Consider the following 23,010-nt stretch of genomic DNA (forward strand, 5'->3'; position numbering starts at 1 on the left):
AGGAAGGAGGGATGACAGAGAGCTGAGCAGCATCTCTCCTTTTTCAGACGCTTCGTTTTCTTTTTATTCTACAAGGGGTTGATGTTGTTTAGTATGTCCTCTCTCTCTCGCTGGGCGATCGAGGGACGACACAGCGATGTGCTAAGCTGTCAGTCATGTCTGAGCCTTCTTAACCGTTGTCTCCTGGACATGAGTCTCTGCTGAGCGGCCTCGTCTTCCTCTTTGCTTCCTCTCTGGAGTGTCTTGATTCTCCTGGTTAATTATTCATTCGTCACCTGATCGTCGTCTTTATGTAAGAGACAGAAGTGATGTTTGTGTCTGTGTGGTACGCCAAGAAGATGGGACGACGATTCATCAACAACGTGAGACGAGCCAAGAGACACAGGCAGAGAATGATGGTAGGACCCGCTCCATTCAGTCTGATTGACTATGAGTCTGAGTCTGAACCTGAGTCTGAGCTGGTTAATCTGTGATTGGATGCCAGCGGAGGGGGAGGGGCTTAGGATGGACCAATCACAGTGTAACAAAGAGTTGTACTGACCCCAGACCAGCTCTGGAGGATCATACCAAGACATTAATGAAGCCAAATCTGAGCCATAAATTTGAAAACGAAGTAAAACTAATTGAAACTGAAGCTGAAATACCTGTGTTAAAATGCAAAGGAATTGTGTGTAATTGCAGAAGTTTTTCAATTCAAATATAAACTACAATATTTTTTTATATTTATTTTTTGCTTTTTAGTTTCAAATCTTTTCTCAGTTTTATTTTATTTAGAGAAAGTATCAACAACTATGTTTATACTGCTAATGTCATAAACATCACCAACGCTCACCCAGAACAACACACATCAACAACCAACACAGATACAAGTGAAGCTAACTGGGTTCTCTAATAATAATACAGATGAAAGACGTCTAAGTGCCTTTACTCAATTTTCACCTGAATGATGAGAATTATTTGAAATTTCCAGGTGAAATCATGAGGCAGCGTTGTGATTTATATAAACGTACCTTTTAGTTTAGTGATGCCTGATTCTTATGTGATGACCGGTGATTGACCGTAGCATAACCAGGGGTTGGTAATAATGTTATGATCTAAACTGGTTCCTTTATTTTCCATTGGGGGTCCCCACGGTTCTGACTCCGCAAAATCCCACCCAAGCAGTAGTCAAAACCTGCATTACGAAAAAAAACGCCCAAAAAGACCCCAAAACATACACACACACACACACACACACACACACACACACACACACACACACACACACACACACACACACACACACACACACACACACACACACTGCATCTTAATAACTTAATTTTTTTTTGTTTGTTTGTTTAAACACATTAGTATGTAAAAAACATACCCAATTTCAGTATTGCAGTGCTTACAGTGAGCTTTTGACTCATCTCATCGGGACAGGTGCAATCCATTTTGTGCTCAGGCTCACTGTCCCACTTTTTTCTCTATGTTTTCTTATTTTTTCCCCAGTTTGGCATTTTGATGTTCTTTTTAATAACTCCAGGGAAATCACAAGTGGCAAAATGCCCGCAGAGGGTAGGCACTGGTTGGGCACGCACGGCGACGGGTGACGTTTTGAAAACAAAGCACGATAGGCTATCATAAATGTAGAGTAACCAATCAGGTTCTTATGCACAGTGTTGCATTTAATGACCATTAAACCTTTATGTCTGCTATGTTTAAATACTGTCAAATACCGCCCGACAGCCAAAATTATTAATTCCCAACCAATACATTTTTTTCCTGCACAACACCATAAAAAGTAGCCCAATTGGGCAACACTGCACATAACTCTGAGTCCGATGATACCTGTAGGTGAGGACAGAGTGGGAGAGAGAAAGGGAAAAGCACAACTACTGGAGAGAAAGAGACAAGGTTAGTTAAACATTGAACAATGATGGGAGGTTATTGAATATTGATAGAGTTAGAAGGAAAACAGAGGAGCTCAGTTTATAAATTAAGTCCCCAGCAGTCTATGTCTATTTCAACTTAACTAAGAGATGGTTCCTGTGACTAACAATCATTGCCAGTGACCTGAACCATCTCTAACTATAAGCTTTAACAAAAAGGAAGGTGTTAAGCCTGATCTTAAAAGTGGAGAGTGTGTCAGCTTCTTGAACCTGAACAGGGAGCTGGTTCCACAGGAGAGGAGATTGTTAACTAAAAGCTCTGCCTCCCGTTCTACATTTAAAGACTCTAGGAACCACATGTAGCCCAGCGCTCTGAGGACGAAGTGTTCTGCTGGGAGCATAAGGAACTATTAGGTCTTTAAGATAAGAAGGAGCTTTATCATTGAGTACTTTGTAGGTGAGTGGGAGCAATTTAAATTCTATCCTACATTTTACAGACAGCCAGTGCAGAGAAGCTAATATAGGAGAAATGTGATCTCTCTTTCTAAGTCTTGTCAGAACTCTGAATTAGCTGGAGGCTTTTTAAGGAGCTGTTAGGACATCCTATGAGTAAGGAGTTACAGTAGTCCAGCCTAGTAACAAATGCATTAATCAGTTTCTCTACATCGCTCTGAGAGAGGATGCTTCTAATTTTAGCTATATTTCTAAGATGAGAGTAGGCGGTTCAGGAGATTTATTTAATATAGGATGTGAAAGACAGATCCTGGTCAAAGATGAAACCAAGGTTCCTTACAGTAGAATATGAAGCTAATAGTATGCCTTCCAAAGTAACTATCTGACTTACAGTAACAGTGTCTCTCTGTGATTTTTAGGGCCAATAATAAGAACCTCGGTTTTATCTGATTTTAGTTCAAGGAAGGTTTGGGACATCCAGGATTTGACAACTTTGAATTTTTACTGGTTGATCTGTTTCATTTGGTTCCAAAGACAGATATAGCTCTTTATCATCTGCATAACAATGAAAATTTATAGAATGCTTCCTAATGATATCATCTAGAAAAGACATGAATAGACTGAACAGAACTGGACCAAGCACAGAATCCTGTGGTACTCCAAAGCTAATCCTTGTACATATGGAGGATTTGTCGTTAACATGACCAAACTGGAATCTGTTGAATAAATAGGATTTAAACCATCTTGGAGTAAGCTTGATGAATGTCTTCTCTAATACTGATCATTTTATTAGTGACGTAGTTCATAAAGTCATTGCTGCTGACATTTAAGGTGATTGTGGGCTCAACACAGCTAAGAATGCAGTTAACATTTATCTTGTTAGCCTTTCTAGTTGTCGGGGTCTGTACCTTAGGCTGCGGATCTCTGAGTTTTACCACGGAGCTAACCTCTGATTCACTGCCTTTCTCTTCAGGAGAGCCATTGTGTCTAACGTTGTACATAGAGAAGCTGCAGCATCATCTACAAGACAATCAACCTGTTCATAAGGATTTAGGTGACTGTTCCCCTCTGGGTAGCTACAGACAGAGACATGACATGAGGCAAAATGATGGAATCATCTACTTTAATCTGGCAACAGCGTTGCAGATGTGAATATCTGCTATAGTAAGATTTCTTTTCGGCTGCTGCAAGGTCAATTATGGTAAATTCAAAAGTTAATAAGAAATGTCAGATTACAGAGGGTTTTGGGTAAGAACTATTAAATTATCATTTTCGACCTCATATGTTAGTACAAGATCGATGGTATAATTAAAACACTGAGTGGGTTCATTTACATGCTGAGTAAAACCAATAGTGAGTAATACGTTAAAAGCAGTGCTGAGACAGTTACTGTCAACATCTACATGAATGTTAAAGTCTCCCACTACAATGATTGTATCTGTGATAAGAACTAAGTCAGATAAGAAGTCAGAGAATTCAGTTAAGAACTTAAGAATTTGGAGCAGGAGGTCGATAATCAATACAAAACAAAACTGGCTTCTGAGTTTTAGAGTCTGGGTGAGAAAGGCTCAGAGTGAGACTTTCAAATGAGTTATAACTATGTTTGGGTTTCGGAGTAATTAACAAATCTGAGTTAAAAATTGCTGCTACTCCTCCACCTCTACCTGTACCTCTTGGAACATGATAGTTGATGTGAGTCATTGGAATCGACTCATTAAAACTAACATATTCATCCTGCTGCAGCCAGGTTTCAGTGAGACAGAACAGATCTATGTGATGGTCTCTTATCAAGTCATTTATTAACAAGGATTTAGATGAGAGAGATCTGATATTTAATAAACCACACTTTATGAACTTACTGTTACTTTGTTCTGCAAGAGGAACTGTTTTGATGTTTATTAAGTTCTGGTAAGTCACTCCTCTTTGATTTGTTTGTGACTTGTATAGTTTAGGTGGTCGGGGAGCAGACACAGTCTCTATGCGATAACTAAGACTAAGAGTGCGTGGCAGCTGTAGAGAACATGCAGAGAGGCGTGTAAGACTGCGACTCTGCGTCCTGGGCTCCACTCTGAGTTGTCACGGAGTGGGGAGGCAAAATGGTCATGTTACTAAAGAGCAGAGAGGCTCCATCCAATGTGGGATGGACGCGGTCTGTTCCATAAGCCCAACTTTTTCCCCAAAAGTGCTCCAATTAGCCGCAAAGCCCATATCATTTGCAGGACACCACCTAGACAAGTTGTTTTTGTTTGTTCTCAGCTGCTGCGGCTGATGATGGACTTGGTTGTAAAATTATACATTTTAATAGTTTTGGTTATTGTTTGTCATGAACACTTTTTACATGCGGAGGATAGAATAAACAGCTTATAGTGTAAAACCTAAATATAGTTCTTCACACATTCTTGGTTCAGGGTGCTCTGACAGCACAGACTGAAGCTTCCATCTCCCTCTGATTGTGGATAGAAACTCCTGTCTCAGCTGTTCTGTTATCCTGGTTTGTTCCCTGTGATTGTTTCATAGATGTACAATCACATATCAGCATAGAAATGACTGGACACAGGTCCAGGTCTGCAGCTGAACGCCTGAATCTGCAGGAAGTGATGTAACGACCAGCTGATGATGTGAATGAGATGCTCTGAGAGAAATGTTGTCGCTATGGCTACGGATACAGTTGCCTAGGAAACAGGCCTCCTGGGGGCTGAACAGCTGTAACCACGGCGTTGCTGTGGAGACGAGCAGTGAGAGATGTTGGATGTGGTTTAACTCTTTAATTCTGTGTCTCTACAGATGAACGGATCAGAAGGAGAACTGGAATATGAGGAGATCACACTGGAGAGAGTGAGGAACAACACACACACACACAAACACACAAAGACTCTGGATCCAGGAATAGATCTTCTCATCTGTTTTTAAAAACGTTGTGTTTAAAAGCTGATTTATCCCCACAAACCAAACTCCCACTGGTGTCAGTTATTTTTATCTCTGAGTTATTTTAGGAAGAAACACCAGTGGAGTGTAAATGTTGATCAGTGGAGCTGAGACTCTGAAACATAATGATTAAGTTACTTCAGCCTCAGCCTCAGTATTCAGTACACGTAGTATGAGCAGAGGTACATCGCGTTACCAGCTCTTTATATCAGAATCTATAAACCAGCATGACAACTGCAGTAGAGGACTAGTTCATGGGTTTAAATATGAGCAGAGTCCTGGTTATCCTACATCTTTCAGCTTATCCCGTCAGGGGTCGCAGAGGCAAATGAATCGCATGGTTGAGTTGGCAAGTTTTTACGTTGGATGCTCTTCCTGACGCAATCCCAACAGGAGCACTGCGCACTAACCACTGCCACGGCCGGGGCAAACAGTACCAATGGGCATTTTGCCCACTGAAGAACAGATCACCTACATAAATTCAAATAAAAGCTGTTCTTCAACCCTTTGAACTATATATCATTGCTTGGGCTCTTTGGACAGTTAACATTGTAGTTTTCATCACAGCTGTCAGATTCATATTTTTTCAAGATGGCGCCGCATGTGTGCATAGGGTTGTGCAACTACAGGCACTAAGTTAATCACTTTTTCATGTTTTATTATGTTTATCCAACTTTTTAAGTCGGTCTCCGGGGATCCTTTAGGATGCTGCTCCATTGTTTACACTTGGGACCAGCTGTTAGCTCTTAGCCGAGTTTCTCCACGCTGGAAAGCCAGAGATTCCAGCCGAGATACAGAGAAAGCGACAATACTGCAGAACTGGAGTTAAGCGCCGGGAGAGGAAACAGAGGTATAGCCATACATATCATCCCTTCCTGTAGGAAACGTTCGCTCCCTCGCCAACAAGCTGAACGAGCTAATGGCGCTAATGCGTCTGCAGCGCGTTTACTGGGAGCAGCCTGCTGTTTCACCGAGACGTGGCTCAACCAGGACACAATTCAATTCAATTTTCAATTCAATTTATTTATATAGCGCCAAATCACAACAAAGTATTTCAAGGCACTTTACAAAGTAAGGTTTAAAAACCTCACACAACTAAACCCAACAAATCCCACATAGAGCAAGCATTTAATTTGACAGCAAACAGTGGAGAGGAAAAACTCCCTCTCTAACGAGGAAGAAACCTCCAGCAGAACCAGACTGGATGTGGGTGGCCATCTGCCTCGACCGGTTGGGGTGAGAGGATAGAGAGAGATAAAAGCACAGCAACAGCAACAAGCAACAAGAAGCAACAACAGAACATAGGCAGGATGGTTGGACCAGGGACTGGATACAGGCAGGATGGTTGGATCCGCAGCTGCCCATCACAGACACCAAACTTTGAGTCCTATGACACCTGTAGGTGAGGACAGAGAGGGAGAGAGAGAGAGAGAGAGAAAGAGAGAGAGAGCGAGAGGAGAGAAGCACAACTACTGGAGAGAAAGAGACAAGGTTTAGTTAAACATGGGACAATGATGGGAGGTTATTGGACAGAGGAGGTAGAAGGAAAGTAGAATCACAGTAGAATCTGAAGCTAATGTTATGCATCCAGGGTGGCTATCTGGATAGCTTACTGTTACTTTGTTCCGTAAGAGGAACTGTTTTGATGTTTATTAAATTCTGGTAAGTCACTTCTCTTTGATTGTTTGTGACTTGTATAGTTAGGTGGTCGAGAAGCAGACACAGTCTCTATGCGATAACTAAGACTAAGAGTGGGTGGCGGCTGTAGAGAACATGCAGAGAGGCTTGTAAGACTGCGACTCTGCCGTCCTGGGGCTCCACTCTGATGTCACTCCGGACTCTGTTGTCACACCGGACTCTGTGGTCTCTCTTAACGGGTTTAGGCTGGTGCGGGCTGGGGGACTGGCAGTGTTTGTGAACGACAGATGGTGTAACCCGGACCACACCACGGTTATAGAACAGCACTGTAGCAGGGACAATGGACTGGTGGCAGTCAGTGTTTCGGCCATACTAGTTCTCCCAGGTGCTAGTAGTCACCCGCTTATATCCCTCAGTTGGCCGACGCTGCTGTTGCGTGTGAGCGCATGCGAGCGCGTGCACAGCACCGTGTCCAGGCTGCAGACAAAGCACCCAAACGCCCTGGTTCTCATCTCTGGGGACTTTAACCATGCCTGCTACCCCCGCCCCACCCTGCCAACCTCACCCAGTATGTTAACTGCGACACAAGTAAAAATAAAAGCCTGGCCTTCTTTATGCCAACATAAAAAACACATATACTTCTACCCCTCCCCCCTTTAGGACGATCTGATCGCAACCTGGTTCATCTCTCTCTCCTCATTTTATCAGTGTATCTAATAGTGTCTATTAACAAATCAAAAGCAGTGCTGAGACAGTTACTGTCAACATCAAGTCAGATAGAATTCGGATAATCCAATTAAGAACTCTGGATATGGAGCAGGAGGACGGTAACAATACAAAACACAACTGGCATCTAAGTTTTTAGAGTCTGTGTAAGAAAGGCTCAGAGTGAGGCTCTCAAGTGAGTTAGAACTATGTTTAGGTGTAGGAGTAATTAATAAATATAAGTTATAAATTGCTGCCAATCCTCCACCTCTACCTGTACTTCTAGGAACATGATAGTTGATGTGACTCATTGGAGTCGACTCATTAAAACTAACATATTCATCCTGCTCCAGCCAGGTTTCAGTGAAACAGATCTATTTGATGGTTACTTATCATGTCAGTTCTCAGCGGGTGTGTCTCTGAGTGGGGGAAAATAAGTTTGAAACGTGAAGTGGTTGGTTGTGAACCTGTGGGCGCCTAGCAGCTAAGCTAAGAGGCTCCGCACCACCTAAAGGGACCTGGCTAGCTGGCCTGTTTTCTAAGGTGCGAAGCAGAGAGTCTAAGAGTCCTAACCACTCTGCCTCCAGACCTGCAACTAGCGTACAAGTATTAACAGATAGCATTATCACTGAAGGAGGCAGAGGATAAGCTAAACATAAAACCAACACCGAGCACCGAACAGAGCGGGAGGGAGAGGATCAGGGCGGAGCCATAGCAGGAAAGTAAGCTAGGTGCTACGCTAGGCAGAGAAAACACTAGATAACAGTAAAGATTAGCAGGACTATATATATACACACACACACTCTTTCTCACCCTCCGCGGGTGGTCTCATCCACTTTCCAAGCTCGGGTCCTCTACCAGAGGCCAGGGAGCTTGAGGGTTCTGCGCAGTATCCTGCTGTTCCTAGGACTGCACTTTTCTGGACTGAGATTTCGGATGTTTTCCAGGGATCTGTTGTAGCCACTCCTCCAGTATTGGGGGTCACAGCCCCCTAGTGCTCCGATCACCACAGGCACCGACTGTGGCCTTCACCTTCCAAGCCTTCTCCAGTTCTTCTCTGAGCCCTTGGTATTTCTCTAGTTTCTCATGTTCCTTTTCCTTATGTTGCCATCGCTTGGTATTGCCACATCCACCACTACGGCCTTTTCCTCTGCTCTTTATCCACCACCACAATGTCTGGTTGGTTCGCCATTACCATTCTGTCAGTCTGGATCTGGAAGTCCCACAGGATCTTGGCTCGCTCGTTCTCTACCACCTTGGGAGGTGTTTCCCACTTTGACCTTGGGGTTTCCACTCCATACTGCGCGCAGATGTTCCTGTATACTATGCCAGCCACTTGGTTATGGCGTTCCATGTATGCTTTGCCTGCCAGCATCTTACACACCTGCAGTTATGTGCTGGACCGTCTCTGGGCCTCTTTGCACAGTCTACCCACTTGGTCTTGTCTGGTGTGGTAGATCTGGCCTCTATGGCTCTGGTGCTCAGGGCCTGCTCCTGTGCGGCCAGGATGAGTGCCTCTGTGCTGTCCTTCAGCCGGTGGTACATCCCGTGCAAGGCTTGTCCTCCATGATGGTTCCCTCTTCCAGCATCTCATCCTCTGTTCTCCACTGCCTGAGACATTCACTCAGCACGTCATCTGTCGGGGCCTTATCCTGATGTACTTCTGGTCTTGGATGTTTCATCCTGGATAGGGCTCCTCACGCTCACTAGTCCCTCGGCCTCCTTCCTTGCGGCTAGCGTACAGTCTCAGGGTGCTGGATTTGGGGGTGGAACCCTCCATGCATGGTGAGGAGCTTATGTGTCTAACATCTGTGGTCTGTATCTCTTCCTTTTGCCACCTTATTATTCCCGCAGGGTATCTGATCACTGGCAGGGCGTAGCTGTTTATTGCCTGGGATTTGTTCTTGCCATTGAGCTGGCTTCTTAGGACTTGCCTTACTCGTTGAGGTATTTGGCTGTTGCCCGCCTTCCTTGTTGCCTGTTCAAGGTTGGCCGTTTGCCTTGTGTATTCCAAGGTACTTGTAATTGTCCTCAATGTCTGCTATTGTTCCTTCTGGGATGAGACCCTTCTGTGTGGATTACCTTTGCCTCTCTTTGTCACCATCCTCCCACATTTCTCGAGTGCGAATGACATCCCGATGTCCGAGCTGTAGATCCTGGTGGTGTGGATCAGCGAGTCGATGTCTCGCTCACTCTTGGCGTACAGCTTGATGTCATCCATGTAGAGGAGGTGACTTATGGTGGCCCCGTTCCGGAGTTGGTATCCGTAGGCAGTCTGTTTATTATTTGGCTGAAGGGGGTTCAGACCTATGCAGAACAGCAGTGGGGACAGTGCATCTCCTTGGTATATGCCACATTGTATGGATACTTGGGCAAGTGGCTTCCCATTGGCTTCAAGGGTGGTTCTCCACAACCTCATCGAGTTGCAATGAAGGCCCTTAGAGTTCTGTTGATGTTGTACAGCTTCCAAGCATTCAGTGATCTATGTGTGGTGGCATTGAGTCATAAGGCTTTCTTGTAGTCGATCCAGGCTGTGGACAGGTTGGTGTGTCGCATTCTGCTGTCTTGGGCGACTGTTCTGTCTACCAGGAGTTGGTGTTTTGGCTCCTCTGGTATCCTTACCATGCCCTTCTGTGCTTCGCTCATGTATTGACTCATGTGCCCACTTATCTTAGCTGCGATGATGCCTGACATGAGCTTCCATGTTGGTGGAGAGACAGGTTATTGGCCGGTAGTTGGATGGGACTGTACCCTTTGAGGGATCCTTCATTATCAGGATCGTTCGCCCTTCGGTTAGGCCATTCAGGGTGAGTCCCATCCCTTAGCAGCTGGTTTCATTTGTGCTGCCAGGCGCTCATGGATTGCAGTGAGCTTCCTTTAGCCAGTAGGCCGTGGATCATGTCAGGGCCAGGTGCTGTCCAGTTTTTCATACCTGAGACTCTATGTGGGATGTCTGCCACTGTTGATAGTCACTGGGTTCTGTTCAGGGAGGTTGCTGTGGTCTTCCCTCAGATCCACCAGCCACTGTGCATCACTGTTGTGTGACGCCTCCCTTTCCCATATGCCCTTCCAGTACTGTTCAGTTTCCAGCCTTGGTGGGTCTGCTCTGTTGTTATTACCCTGCCATTGAGAGTACGCTTTCGCAGGTTGTGTTGCGAACAGCCGGTTTATTCGTCTGGCTTCGTTATCTCTGGTGTATCTCTTTAGGCGGCTGGCCAAGGCTTGTAGCCTTTGCTTGGCAGTTTCGAGTGCTTCAGGTATGGTCATCTGGCTGTACCTCTTAGGCATCGGTCTTTTCATTGCACCTCTCTGGGCCTCTGTCATTTGGCTCACTTCCCTCCGAGCTGCCTTGATTTTTGCCTCCAACCTTCGTTTTTCCATGGTGGGTATTGTTTCTCATGGCTCCCATGGCTGCTCTTCTAGCAAGCACCTCTAGGATCACTGATGCTGAAGCGTATATCAAGCTCATTGGTTTCCGTGATTGTTGTGGTAGGGATCGCTCTCAATGCTGCATCACATCTTCCATGAGACTTTGAGGTGTCCTGGCTCCCCCTTCCCGTAGCATTTGTGTTGTATCTCGTCAATTTCAAGTTGTGATAGCAGTTGCCGTTTGGGATGTTGAACACTGATGCTACTAGTTGCTTCGCAGTCAGCCTTGAATGTGGGTTTCTCCGTTCCCATTCGCCGCACATTCTTTGCATGTAACCCCTCTGACTAGGGTTTTACTTGAGTAGTAGCCCACTTCTTCGCCAAGGCTGCTCTGGTTCCCCAGCACCTGAAACAGACCTTGTTAGACCGGGGCGACGTCTGAGCCGGTTATCTCATGTGGTTCATTGTGATGGTACTTCACTTAGTCGTTGTAGTGGGGTGCGGTGTTGCTGTTCAATCTCGCCATGATCTTATCTTTCAGGTCAGTCGCTGCCTCGCTCAGCGTATCTGTGCTCATTGGGGCTTCGTACCCAATTTCCGGTGGGGAGATGGTGGAACCTCCCCTCTAACCTGGCGTCCTGGCTCCCCCTTGCCGTAGCATTTGTGTTGTATCTCGTCAATCTCAAGTTGTGATAGCAGTTGCCGTTTGTGGATGTTGGAACACTGAGCTACTAGTTGCTTCGCCGTCAGTCTTGAATGTGGGTTTCTCCGTTCCCATTCACCGCATATTCTTTGCATGTAACACCTCTGACTAGGGTTACTTGAGTAGTAGCATTCCAACAGAGCCTTGTTCTCGCACCTCAGCCATTTCTTTCTTGTTCCAGTAGCCCACTTCTCGCCAAGGTGCTCTGGTTCCCCAACACCTGACGCAGACCTTGTTAGACCGACACACACTCTATTCTCACCCTCCGCGGGTGGTCTCATCCCCTTTCCAAGCTCGGGTCCTCTACCAGAGGCCAGGGAGCTTGAGGGTTCTGCGCAGTATCCTTGCTGTTCCTAGGATTGCACTTTTCTGGACTGAGATTTCGGATGTTTTTCCAGGGATCTGTCGTAGCCACTCCTCCAGTTTGGGGGTCACAGCCCCTAGTGCTCCGATCACACACAGGCACCACTGTGGCCTTCACCTTCCAAGCCTTCTCCAGTTCTTCTCTGAGCCCTTTGGTATTGTCTCTAGTTTCTCATGTTCCTTTTTCCTGATGTTGCCATCGCTTGGTATTGCCACATCCACCACTAACGGCTTTCCTCTGTTCTTTGTCCACACCACAATGTCTGGTGTGGTTCGCCATTACCATTCTGTCTGTCTGTATCTGGAAGTCCCACAGGATTTTGGCTCACTCGTTCTCTACCACCTTGGGAGGTGTTTCTCCCACTTTTCACCTTGGGTTTCCAGTCCATACTCTGCACAGATGTTCCTGTATACTATGCCAGCCACTTGGTTATGGCGTTCCATGTATGCTTTCCCTGCCAGCATCTTACACCCTGCAGTTATGTGCTGGATCGTCTCAGGGGCCTCTTTGCACAGTTCTACACCTTGGGTCTTGTCTGGTGTGGTAGATCTGGGCCTCTATGGCTCTGGTGCTCAGGGCCTGCTCCTGTGCGGCCAGGATAAGTGCCTCTGCGCTGTCCTTCAGCCCAGCCTTTCAAGCCATTGGTAGGATTTGTTGAGATCAGCCACTTCAGTTATGTTCCGGTGGTACATCCCGTGTAAGGGCTTGGTCCTCCCATGATGGTCCCTCTTCCAGCATCTCATCCTCTGTTCTCCACTGCCTGAGACATTCACTCAGCACGTCATCTGTCGGGGCCTTATCCTTGATGTACTTATGGATCTTGGATGTTTCATCCTGGATAGTGGCTCTCACGCTCACTAGTCCTCGGCCTCCTTCCTTGCGGCTAGCGTACAGTCTCAGGGTGCTGGATTTGGGGTGGAACCCTCCATGCATGGTGAGGAGCTTTCGTGTCTTAACATCTGTGGTCTGTATATCTTCCTTTGGCCACCTTATTATTCCTGCAGGGTATCTGATCACTGGCAGAGCGTAGCTGTTTATTGCCCAGGATTTGTTCTTGCCATTGAGCTGGCTTCTTAGGACTTGCCTTACTCGTTGGAGGTATTTGGCTGTTGCCGCATTCCTTGTTGCCTGTTCAAGGTTGCCGTTTGCCTGTGGTATTCCAAGGTACTTGTAACTGTCCTCAATGTCTGCTATTGTTCCTTCTGGGAGTGAGACCCCTTCTGTGTGGATTACCTTGCCTCTCTTTGCCATTAAGAGTACACTTTCGCAGGTTGTGTTGCGAACAGCCGGTTTATTTGTCTGGCTTCGTTATCTCTGGTGTATCTCTTTAGGCGGCTGGCCAAGGCTTGTAGCCTTTGCTTGGCAGTTTCGAGTGCTTCAGGTATGGTCATCTGGCTGTACCTCTTGGGCATCGGTCTTTTCATTGCACCTCTCTGGGCCTCTGTCATTTGGCTATATATATATATATATATATATATATATATATATATATATATATATATATATATATATATATATATTGCTCCTTGGGCAAGACCCTTCAAGCTACCGCCTACCTCATATCATGAGAGACAATGAATCACATGAGATACCGGCTCATCTTCCATGAGAAAGTCTCATGGAAGATGTGAATGCAGCATTGAGAGCGATCCCTACCACAACAATCACAGAAACCAATGAGCTGATATCTGCTTCAGCATCAGTGATCCTAGAGGTGCTTGGCTATAAGAGCAATCATGGGAGCCATGAGAAACAATACCCACCATGGAAACGAAGGTTGGAGGCAAAAATCAAGGCAGCTCGGAGGGAAGTGAGCTAAATGACAGAGGCCCAGAGGGGTGCAATGAAAAGGCCGATGCCCAAGAGGTACAGCCAGATGACCATACCTGAAGCACTCGAAACTGCCAAGCAAAGGCTACAAGCCCTGGCCAGCCGCCTAAAGAGATACACCAGAGACAACGAAGCCAGACGAATAAACTGGCTGTTCGAAACACAACCTGCGAAAGTGTAGTCTCAATGGCAGGGCAATAACGGCAGAGCAGACCCACCAAGGCTGGAAACTGAACAGTACTGGAAGGGTATATGGGAAAGGGAGGCGTCACACAACAGTGATGCACAGTGGCTGGTGGATCTGAGGGAAGACCACAGCAACCTCCCTGAACAGAATCCAGTGACTATCACAGTGGCAGACATCCAACAGAGAGTCTCAGGTATGAAAAACTGGACAGCCCGGCCCTGACATGATCCATGCCTACTGGCTAAAGAAGCTCACTGCAGTCCATGAGCGCCTGGCAGCACAAATGAACCAGCTGCTAAGGGATGGGACTCACCCTGAATGGCTAACCGAAGGGCGAACGATCCTGATAATGAAGGATCCCTCAAAGGGTACAGTCCCATCCAACTACCGGCCAATAAACCTGTCTCTCCACAACATGGAAGCTCATGTCAGGCATCATCGCAGCTAAGATAAGTGGGCACACGGGTCAATACATGAGCGAAGCACAGAAGGGCATTGGCAAGGATACCAGAGGAGCCAAACACCAAGTCCTGGTAGACAGAACTGTCGCTGAAGACTGCAGAATGCGACACACCAACCTGTGCTCAGCCTGGATCGACTACAAGAAAGCCTATGACTCAATGCCACACACATGGATCACTGAATGCTTGGAGCTGTACAACATCAATAGAACTCTAAGGACCTTCATTGCAAACTCGATGATGTTGTGGAGAACCACCCTTGAAGCCAATGGGAAGCCACTCCATCAAATGTGGCATATACCAAGGAGATTAGTTAGATAAGAAAAGGACTTATGCAATTGGCACAGTGTTATTTTTTTTATTTAATTAATACATTTAACCATAGCATTTAACCATTGCATTATTACTGTTTTTGTGATTTATTTAATCAGACAGGTCAGACAGAGTGTTAGCATTTTCTGTGAAATTAAGGGGATATGCAAAACCTATTTTAGGAAATACATACAGTATAAATAAGAGCTCAGGGTGCTACTCTTTTAAAATAATGAAGAAAGCGCTACATACTCTACAAACACTGATGAAGCTTGTGTACTGTAGTACAGTTGTTGATATTTTGTTAAAGGCAGAGGCTTCTCTAAGTGTCACATGAGTCTTGAATTTAAATGAGTCCAGTCAGTGGATTTGAGAGACTGTGAAGCTCTGATTGCCCATGCTCCCTGAACTACACACCAAAGTAGTGCAATAAGTGGAAAGGAAATGACATGTGGGCTTGGTAACACATCCCAGTGCATGGTGAAACCGTTCTGAATCTGAGATTGTAACATGTGTTCAGGGAAACTCTGGCCTGGGCTTCAGCATCGCAGGAGGAACAGACAACCCTCACATCGGAGATGACCCGTCCATCTTCATCACCAAAATTATCCCTGGAGGAGCCGCCGCCCAGGATGGACGACTCAGGTAGATCTGGTGGATCCCTGGACCTGTAGAACCTCTAGAACCCCTGGTCTGAACCAGATACACATCCACCCACTAACGTCTCTCTCTATCCTTTCAGGGTGAACGACAGCATAGTGTTTGTTAACGATGTGGACGTCCGTGAGGTCACGCACTCCTTCGCTGTGGAGGCACTAAAGGAGGCGGGGCCTGTCGTCAGGCTGTACGTCCTACGGCGACGCCCTCCCAGTGAACGCATCACACAGATCAAACTAATGAAAGGACCTAAAGGTAAGAAAGAAGAGGAGACAAAAAGGAAGAAAAGGAGGAGAGGAAAGATACGAAAGGAGGAGAAGAGATTACAACTTATGTTTCTGTTTAAATGATTATACATGATTGATGATTATAGTTCTGTCTAAGTCTACAATTCTCAGCTGCTTTCTAAAAGTTGAGAAAGGAAGAGGAGGATTCATGTGTTACCCTTGGCCCTCCTGCTGACACTGAACATTAAAGTAGATGTGAGTAATATCTGAACCTACCTCAGGTGAAGTTCTGGTTCTGGTTATGTTTGGTCCAGGTCTGGGCTTCAGTATAGCAGGAGGTGTAGGGAACCAGCATGTTCCAGGAGACAACAGCATCTACGTCACCAAGATCATCGAGGGAGGAGCCGCTCACCGAGACGGTCGACTGCTGATTGGAGACAAGATCCTGGCTGTAAGTACTAAGAGTAAGTACTGTAAGTACTAAGAGTACTCAGTACTGTGAGTACAACAGTCAGTAGTACTCACAGTATTCTGTGTGTACCTGGTAGTACTGAGTGCTACAGTTGGTTGTACTTACAGTACTCGCTGGGTGTATCTGATAGAACTCAGTATGTCAGTAAGTAGTTCTCAGTACTTACTGCCTGTACCTGGTAATACAGTCAGTAGTACTCACAGTATTCACTGTGTGTACCTAGTAGTCCTCTCCAGTCTGACCTCTCCTCCTCAGGTGAACCACGTGTCTCTGGAGGACGTCCTGCATGAAGACGCCGTGTCGGCACTGAAGAACACGGGCGAGGTCGTCTACCTAAAGGTGGCCACGCCCACCTCTCAGTACATTCATCCAGCTGATCGGTACAGCCCCCCCGACTTGACCAGCTGTACGTACAACAGAAGATAAGATAAACTTTATATATCCTACAGTGAAAAAGTATCTGGAAGAACTTGACTTTATTCATGTAAAAACACTCAGATCGGTAGTGACAGATTAAAACACTTACAAGATATTAAAAAATAAAGGACAGTAAACAGCCTGAATGCTGAGTGTACGTACACCGTCTCCGTGACAACACAACAAACTCCATGTAATTCACTGCTTTTATAATTTATCAGACGCTTCGCTGATAAACTCAGCTGTATCTGACTTAGATCGTCCAGCCCGTCAGGTCCATCTTGCAGATTAAAGGTGTTTCTCTGTGATCTCTGCAGCCTACATGGAGCCTGACTACATGTGCGAGTACCCACAAGCCCTTCCTCCTCCGTCGCCACGACGATACTCACCCATTCCACGTGGCATGATGGGAGAGGACGACTACTCCAGGGAACCTCGCAGGATCTGTGTGCAGCGTGGGTCCACAGGTCTGGGGTTTAACATCGTTGGAGGAGAGGACGGAGAGGGAATTTTCATCTCCTTCATCCTCGCAGGAGGTCCAGCAGACCTGAGTGGAGAACTCAGGAAGGGAGACCAGATCCTCAGTGTGAGTACAAAGATCCTCAGCTTAAGTAGAAACCAGATCCTCAGTGAAAGTCGAGACCTGCGGCCTTGTGTACAAAGACTTTAAGATTTCCAACTAAACTTGGCATAATTAAAAAAAATAAACTGCATGAGAAGAAAAAAGTCTGGATGTATCAACCACTACTAAGCACGAAGAATATTTTCCATTGTAAATTCCAGACAACAAGAAATTGAGAACATGAATGAGTTGCAGACTCCTCCCGTGACACCCTCCATATAAATGTTATAGTTTGTCTTTTTACGTTATAGTGCGAAGTTTCAAAGCTGCACATCCATCTTTCTGAACTAAAAAACTGTTTCCTGCTGTGATTCAAGAGTCCAATCTTGAGTCAAAGCGTTTTCCTTCCCGCATTTTTCTCAGCTCTTACACCATGTGCTCAATTAGAAAACTTTGGTACCAAAATCCTTCACTCACCACACCAAAACTGGAGCTGATTAACAAACAATTACTAAGCTGAAAACACTGTCAAAATTTAACACATGAGGAAGAGAAGAAGGAGAAGGAAGGACAAGGAGACAAAGAGTCTGGGATGAAACTGGAGCCAATGTAGTTGTCCTGTAGTTGACCACATCCTCATCCATGGCGACTACGAGTGCGGCCACATCTGAGTGATCACCTCGTTCAGGCCATGTAAGAAGCTGCTTAGACATATTTGTAGACTCATGCCAGGGGTGAATGAGGCCCCCACTGCCTGGCTAGGGCTCGCATGGACATGATGCGGATGAGAGTCTCTGAAAGATTTGGCTCGTGAGTCAAAGTAGGGAATAGTGTTTATAGTTCAGAAAATTTGGTGTGCTGCTTTAAAATGGACTTAGTTTTAAAAATTGGTTTAAAGGTTCGGTGTTTAATGCAATCACCTACATAAATAAAACCTTACATATTATGGCTAACAAGTAATTTGTGTGTCTTTTAATATTGTTGGAATGACCCGTTTTACTTTCTGGTTGGCATTTACATTGATGTAACTGCGTCATTGTGAAGGATGCCTAATGCTAACACAACATGAAACACCTTGGATTAACAGTTTCTTAGTGTTGCCAACTGACTATAGCTATAGGAAAGTTCTTACATCTGTTTGCATGGATAAGGGCGTACGCCATGTTTTCAAATGTAAGTTCCCTTTTTATACATGAGGCCCCTGATCCTCAGCGTGAGTCATGTGAATCAGTCTGACTGTGTGTTCAGGTGAATGGTGTCGACCTCAGGTTTGCGACACATGAACAAGCAGCAGCAGCTTTGAAGAACGCTGGACAGACAGTCACCATCATCGCCCAATATCGACCTGAGGGTGAGAGCACACACACACACACACACACACACACACACACACACACACACACACACACACACACACACACACACACACACACACACACACACACACACGTGTGGTAGTGACCAGCTTTAACGGTTGCCATCGCAACCTTCCCTCTGCAGAGTACAGTCGTTTTGAAGCCAAGATCCATGACCTGAGGGAGCAGATGATGAACAGCTCGTCTGGGAGTCTAAGAGCCAACAGAACCTTCTACGTTAGGTAACGATAAAACCTGTGGAGACATTTGGAGGAGCTGCTTTAAGTTAAACTGAGTAACTAGAAGCATCTGTTACCCTGTCACCGTATGCAGGGCACTGTTTGACTACGACAAGCAGTGGGACTGTGGAGTCCTCTCTCAGGCCCTGGACTTTAACTTTGGGGAGGTCCTCCATGTGATAGACAGCAGTGAGGACGAGTGGTGGCAGGCCAGAAGGGTAAACCAGCAGGGGAACTAGAGGAGCTGGGATACGTGCCCTCCAAGCACAGGTACCGCACGATACTGCAGTACTACTGTGGGACCAGTACATTTACTGTAGGACAAGTACACACATTACTGCAGTACTACTGTAGAACCAGTACATGCACACTGCAGTACTACTGTAGTACCAGTACACGCTGTAGTACTGTAGTACCAGTACATGCATACTGCAGTACTACTGTAGTACCAGTACACTCTGTGGTACTGCAGTACCTCTACACACATACTGCAGTGCTGCTGTAGTACCAGTACACACACTGTACTGGACCAGGTGATGGAGGGAGACCTGACTTGTCTGTGTTTCAGGGTGGAGAGGAAGGAGTGGTCGCGTATGAAGAGCAAAGGTGAAGCACAACAAACAAACACACAAGTAGAATAGAATAGAAAAGATTACTAGAATAGACTCGACCGTTGGTTAACGTGTGCTTTCTCTGCAGGTCGAGAAGGTTTCGTCCACAGCTATGAGCTCGTCACACAGATCGAAGGTCAGTGAAAGGATGCTGCCTATAAAGGCACCCTGGGAAATGTAGTTCTGCCCAACAATTAACATATAAGAAAAACAAACCATACATCGTTTACTGTTTGGGGCTGATTGATTGAACCAGTAATAATTATATCTTTGGCACAAACCAAAGGATCAGAGGTTGAGTCCATGGTTACAGCTGCTTCACTGATCATTTCTGTGATTAAACTAAAAACTGTGTTCAGGTCGGTGTTTTTGTTAGTGGAGTGATAGAAACACATGATCTTTATCTACTGAGAAACCAAAGATTCCAAAAAATTGTACTTTACACAAAGAGACCTCAAACAGTCTGAATAGATGTAACCAATGTTTTTCTCTCTAGTCGACTACGCTCGTCCCGTCATCATCCTGGGTCCGACCAAGGATCGAGTCAACGACGACCTACTGTCAGAGTACCCAGACAAGTTTGGTTCCTGTGTCCCACGTACGTCCTCAAACCATGAAGTAGAAACCAGAGAACCGGCAGGACGTCACAGATTTACATCTCTTCCACAGACACAACCCGTCCTCGCAGGGACTACGAAGTCGATGGGAGAGACTATCACTTTGTGGCATCGCGAGAGCAGATGGAGCGAGACATCCAGTCCCATCGGTTCATCGAGGCCGGGCAGTACAACAACCACCTATATGGGACGTCGGTGCAGAGCGTGAGACAGGTGGCCGAGCAGGTGAGTTCAGTTGGTTACCTTGGAAATGACTGATGTGGAGATGTGGTCTGATGGATTCTACAACACTATCACTGCCACTGTGAGTCACAGTAGGTCTGAGGTGTAAAGAGAACACAGTGATGGAAAAGAAGAAAGATTGGTTCACACACACAGATTCGATTACGCATGCACGCATCTGGTTACGCACGCACAGATCAGTTTATGCGCGTACCTATCTAATCTGACCCTAATTTGACTCCATAGACATGACCTCTGACCTGATGAAAGTCTGGATGTTGCGGTTCCAGCTGATCCCTCAGTAGATGTGACTGTGTATGTTCATGTGCGTCCTCCAGGGTAAACACTGCATCCTGGATGTATCAGCCAATGCTGTACGGAGGCTTCAGGCGGCTCAGCTTCATCCTGTCGCTATCTTCATCAGGCCACGATCTCTGGAGAACATCCTGTAAGTCTGAGTTCAGAAGGACCGAACCTGCTGGTGATGCTGGTGCAGATGTTCACTGTGTGTGCGTGTGTGTGTGTGCGCGTGTGTGTGCGTGTGTGTGTGTGTGCGTGTGCGTGTGTGTTTGTGCGTGTGTGTTTGTGCACGTGTGCGCGCGCGTACGCATGCATGTGTGCAGGGACCTAACAAGCGTCTGACTGAGGACCAGGCCAGAAAAGCTCTGGACAGAGCTGTCAAACTAGAACAAGACTTCCTGGAGTGTTTCACAGGTAACAAGATGAACTTGACTATGATGCTGGACCTTTTCCAGGTTTATTGACATCATGTGTTTGTGTTTATGTGCAGCCATCGTCCATGGTGACAGCTTCGAGGAGGTCTACCACCTGGTCAAAGCCGTCATCGAGGAGCAGAGCGGTCCCTACATCTGGGTCCCGACCCGAGACAGACTCTGATCCGCCATTATCTGTTTATGGGTCCAGACATTTGTCCTGCTATGGGAAGATGAGTGAGCTGAGCGGCTAGATGGTTGCCACGGAGACCATCACAGGTCGTCTCTCCACAATTCAATATTGACTCACTAACAATAATGTCAGTGAACTGAGGACATAGTTCAGTATTTATATGATCCTATTTATTATTAATTTATCTTCATTTATTCCTGTAATGTGTAAATGGTGACTGTGAGCATGTCGTATCATTAAGACTCGTGTGGCTGTAAATAAAATGATGGGGCTCAAACACACAGTCTATTCAGGGCTTAAAGTATCAGACAACCACAGGACTACAAATCCCATAATCCATCTCTGCTATGAATGCATTGACCACAACGTGCTTCACCCCCATACAGCTCACAGAGCTTTATATTCTGACAACAGCACCACCCGTCTGTTTACTGGGACCAGATGTTGGTCCATCTGAGCTGCACCAGGTCTGGAGCTGGTTTGTTTTTTTAACAAATTGAGACGTCAAGGTGGTGAAACAACCACATCCTCTATGATTTGGACCCACATGCACCTGTAACAGTTTTCCTTTTCTTCTGGATTACAAAGCCCGCAATCCTGTGGCTGCTGGGTCAGTTTTTAGGACCTGCTGTATCTGTGTGGACTACACCCCCTCCCTACATGGACTACATCACCCAGCTGTGGTAGAGGGTCACAACTAGTGAAGGTCTAGTGCTGGGTCAGTGCTACTGGTACTCCTTGATTCAACTACAGGACTCCATTACCCATAGTGCTTTGGGAGACCTTACAGCGAATGTCATGTGAGTGAATGTGTTACCATGGCAAACGCATCTGATCCTGAATCCAACATGGCTGTTGCTGCTCTCAAAACCACTTCTGATGGTTCCAGTGGGCTTTTGGACTGAAATTCAGGGTCGTGTGACTAATTATGATCATTATTATAATAATCTGATTTACTGATGATGTGACGTCATCACAGACACTGAGGTCGTTTTCTCTGAGCACTGACACAAACCCACTTTATAGAACTGCAGTATATCTGAGTATTTATTAACCTGACACAAACAGCAGCACTGACACCGACTTGTTGTATATTAAAATAAATTAGTTATAAATGAAATTCAGCTAAAATAAATTCCTTATAAAAGAATGTGAAGATTGTCTGATTCATCTTTCTCCACAACACAATCAAAGACATCATACTTCAGCTTCTCTGTCCTGTAAAATCTAGGATAGCTTTCAAAATTCTTCTTTTACTTCCAAAGGTCGGTGAATCAAGCATGAGTGCTGAACTACATTGTTCAGCAACTGATCAGCTGTTTAAGAATGAGCTGGTTCGTCGTAAGGAAGAAAGAAATGTGATTTGTCATGTTTTACATTACTGTTACGACTTATTCAATTCAATTTTATTTATACGCCAAATCACAACAAAGTTATCTCAAGGCACTATACAAAGTAAGGTTGAAGACCTCACAACTAAACCCAACAAATCCCACATACAGCAAGTATTTAATTTGACAGCAACAGTGGAAAGGAAAAACTCCCTCTCTAACAAGGAAAAACCTCCAGCAGAACCAGACTGGATGTGGGCGGCCATCTGCCTCGACCGGTTGGGGTGAGGGGATAGAGAGGGAGAAAAACACAGCCTATACAGCCTATAGCCTATACAGACAAACACAAACTAAAGCTACAGGTAAAGGTACTTCTTTGTACTTTCCCGTGCTATTTTAAAGCTGTTTAATGAAAAATTTCAAATGAAAATGAAAGCTGTTTAGCGAAAGTTACATCCAGAGTTAGCTGGCTAATGTAATGTAGAGAAAGCAGCCACAGCCGTGTCTAGTCGGTCCGTCTATTTTTTAACAGTTTGACTTTCCCCACTCGGTTAAAAAACGCGGTCAAATGAG

The 23,010-nt window shown here is 45.6% G+C and overlaps 1 pseudogene; it reads left to right on the top strand.

Annotated features, from left to right (window-relative positions):
* The window catches only part of LOC114843594 (disks large homolog 4-like), a 40,238-nt pseudogene extending 17,982 nt beyond the window's left edge, over positions 1-22,256 (top strand).
* Positions 22,257-23,010: the final 754 nt, after the last annotated feature.

The sequence above is a fragment of the Betta splendens genome, chromosome 2, assembly GCF_900634795.4.
Source record: "Betta splendens chromosome 2, fBetSpl5.4, whole genome shotgun sequence".
In the NCBI taxonomy this organism is placed as follows: domain Eukaryota; kingdom Metazoa; phylum Chordata; class Actinopteri; order Anabantiformes; family Osphronemidae; genus Betta; species Betta splendens.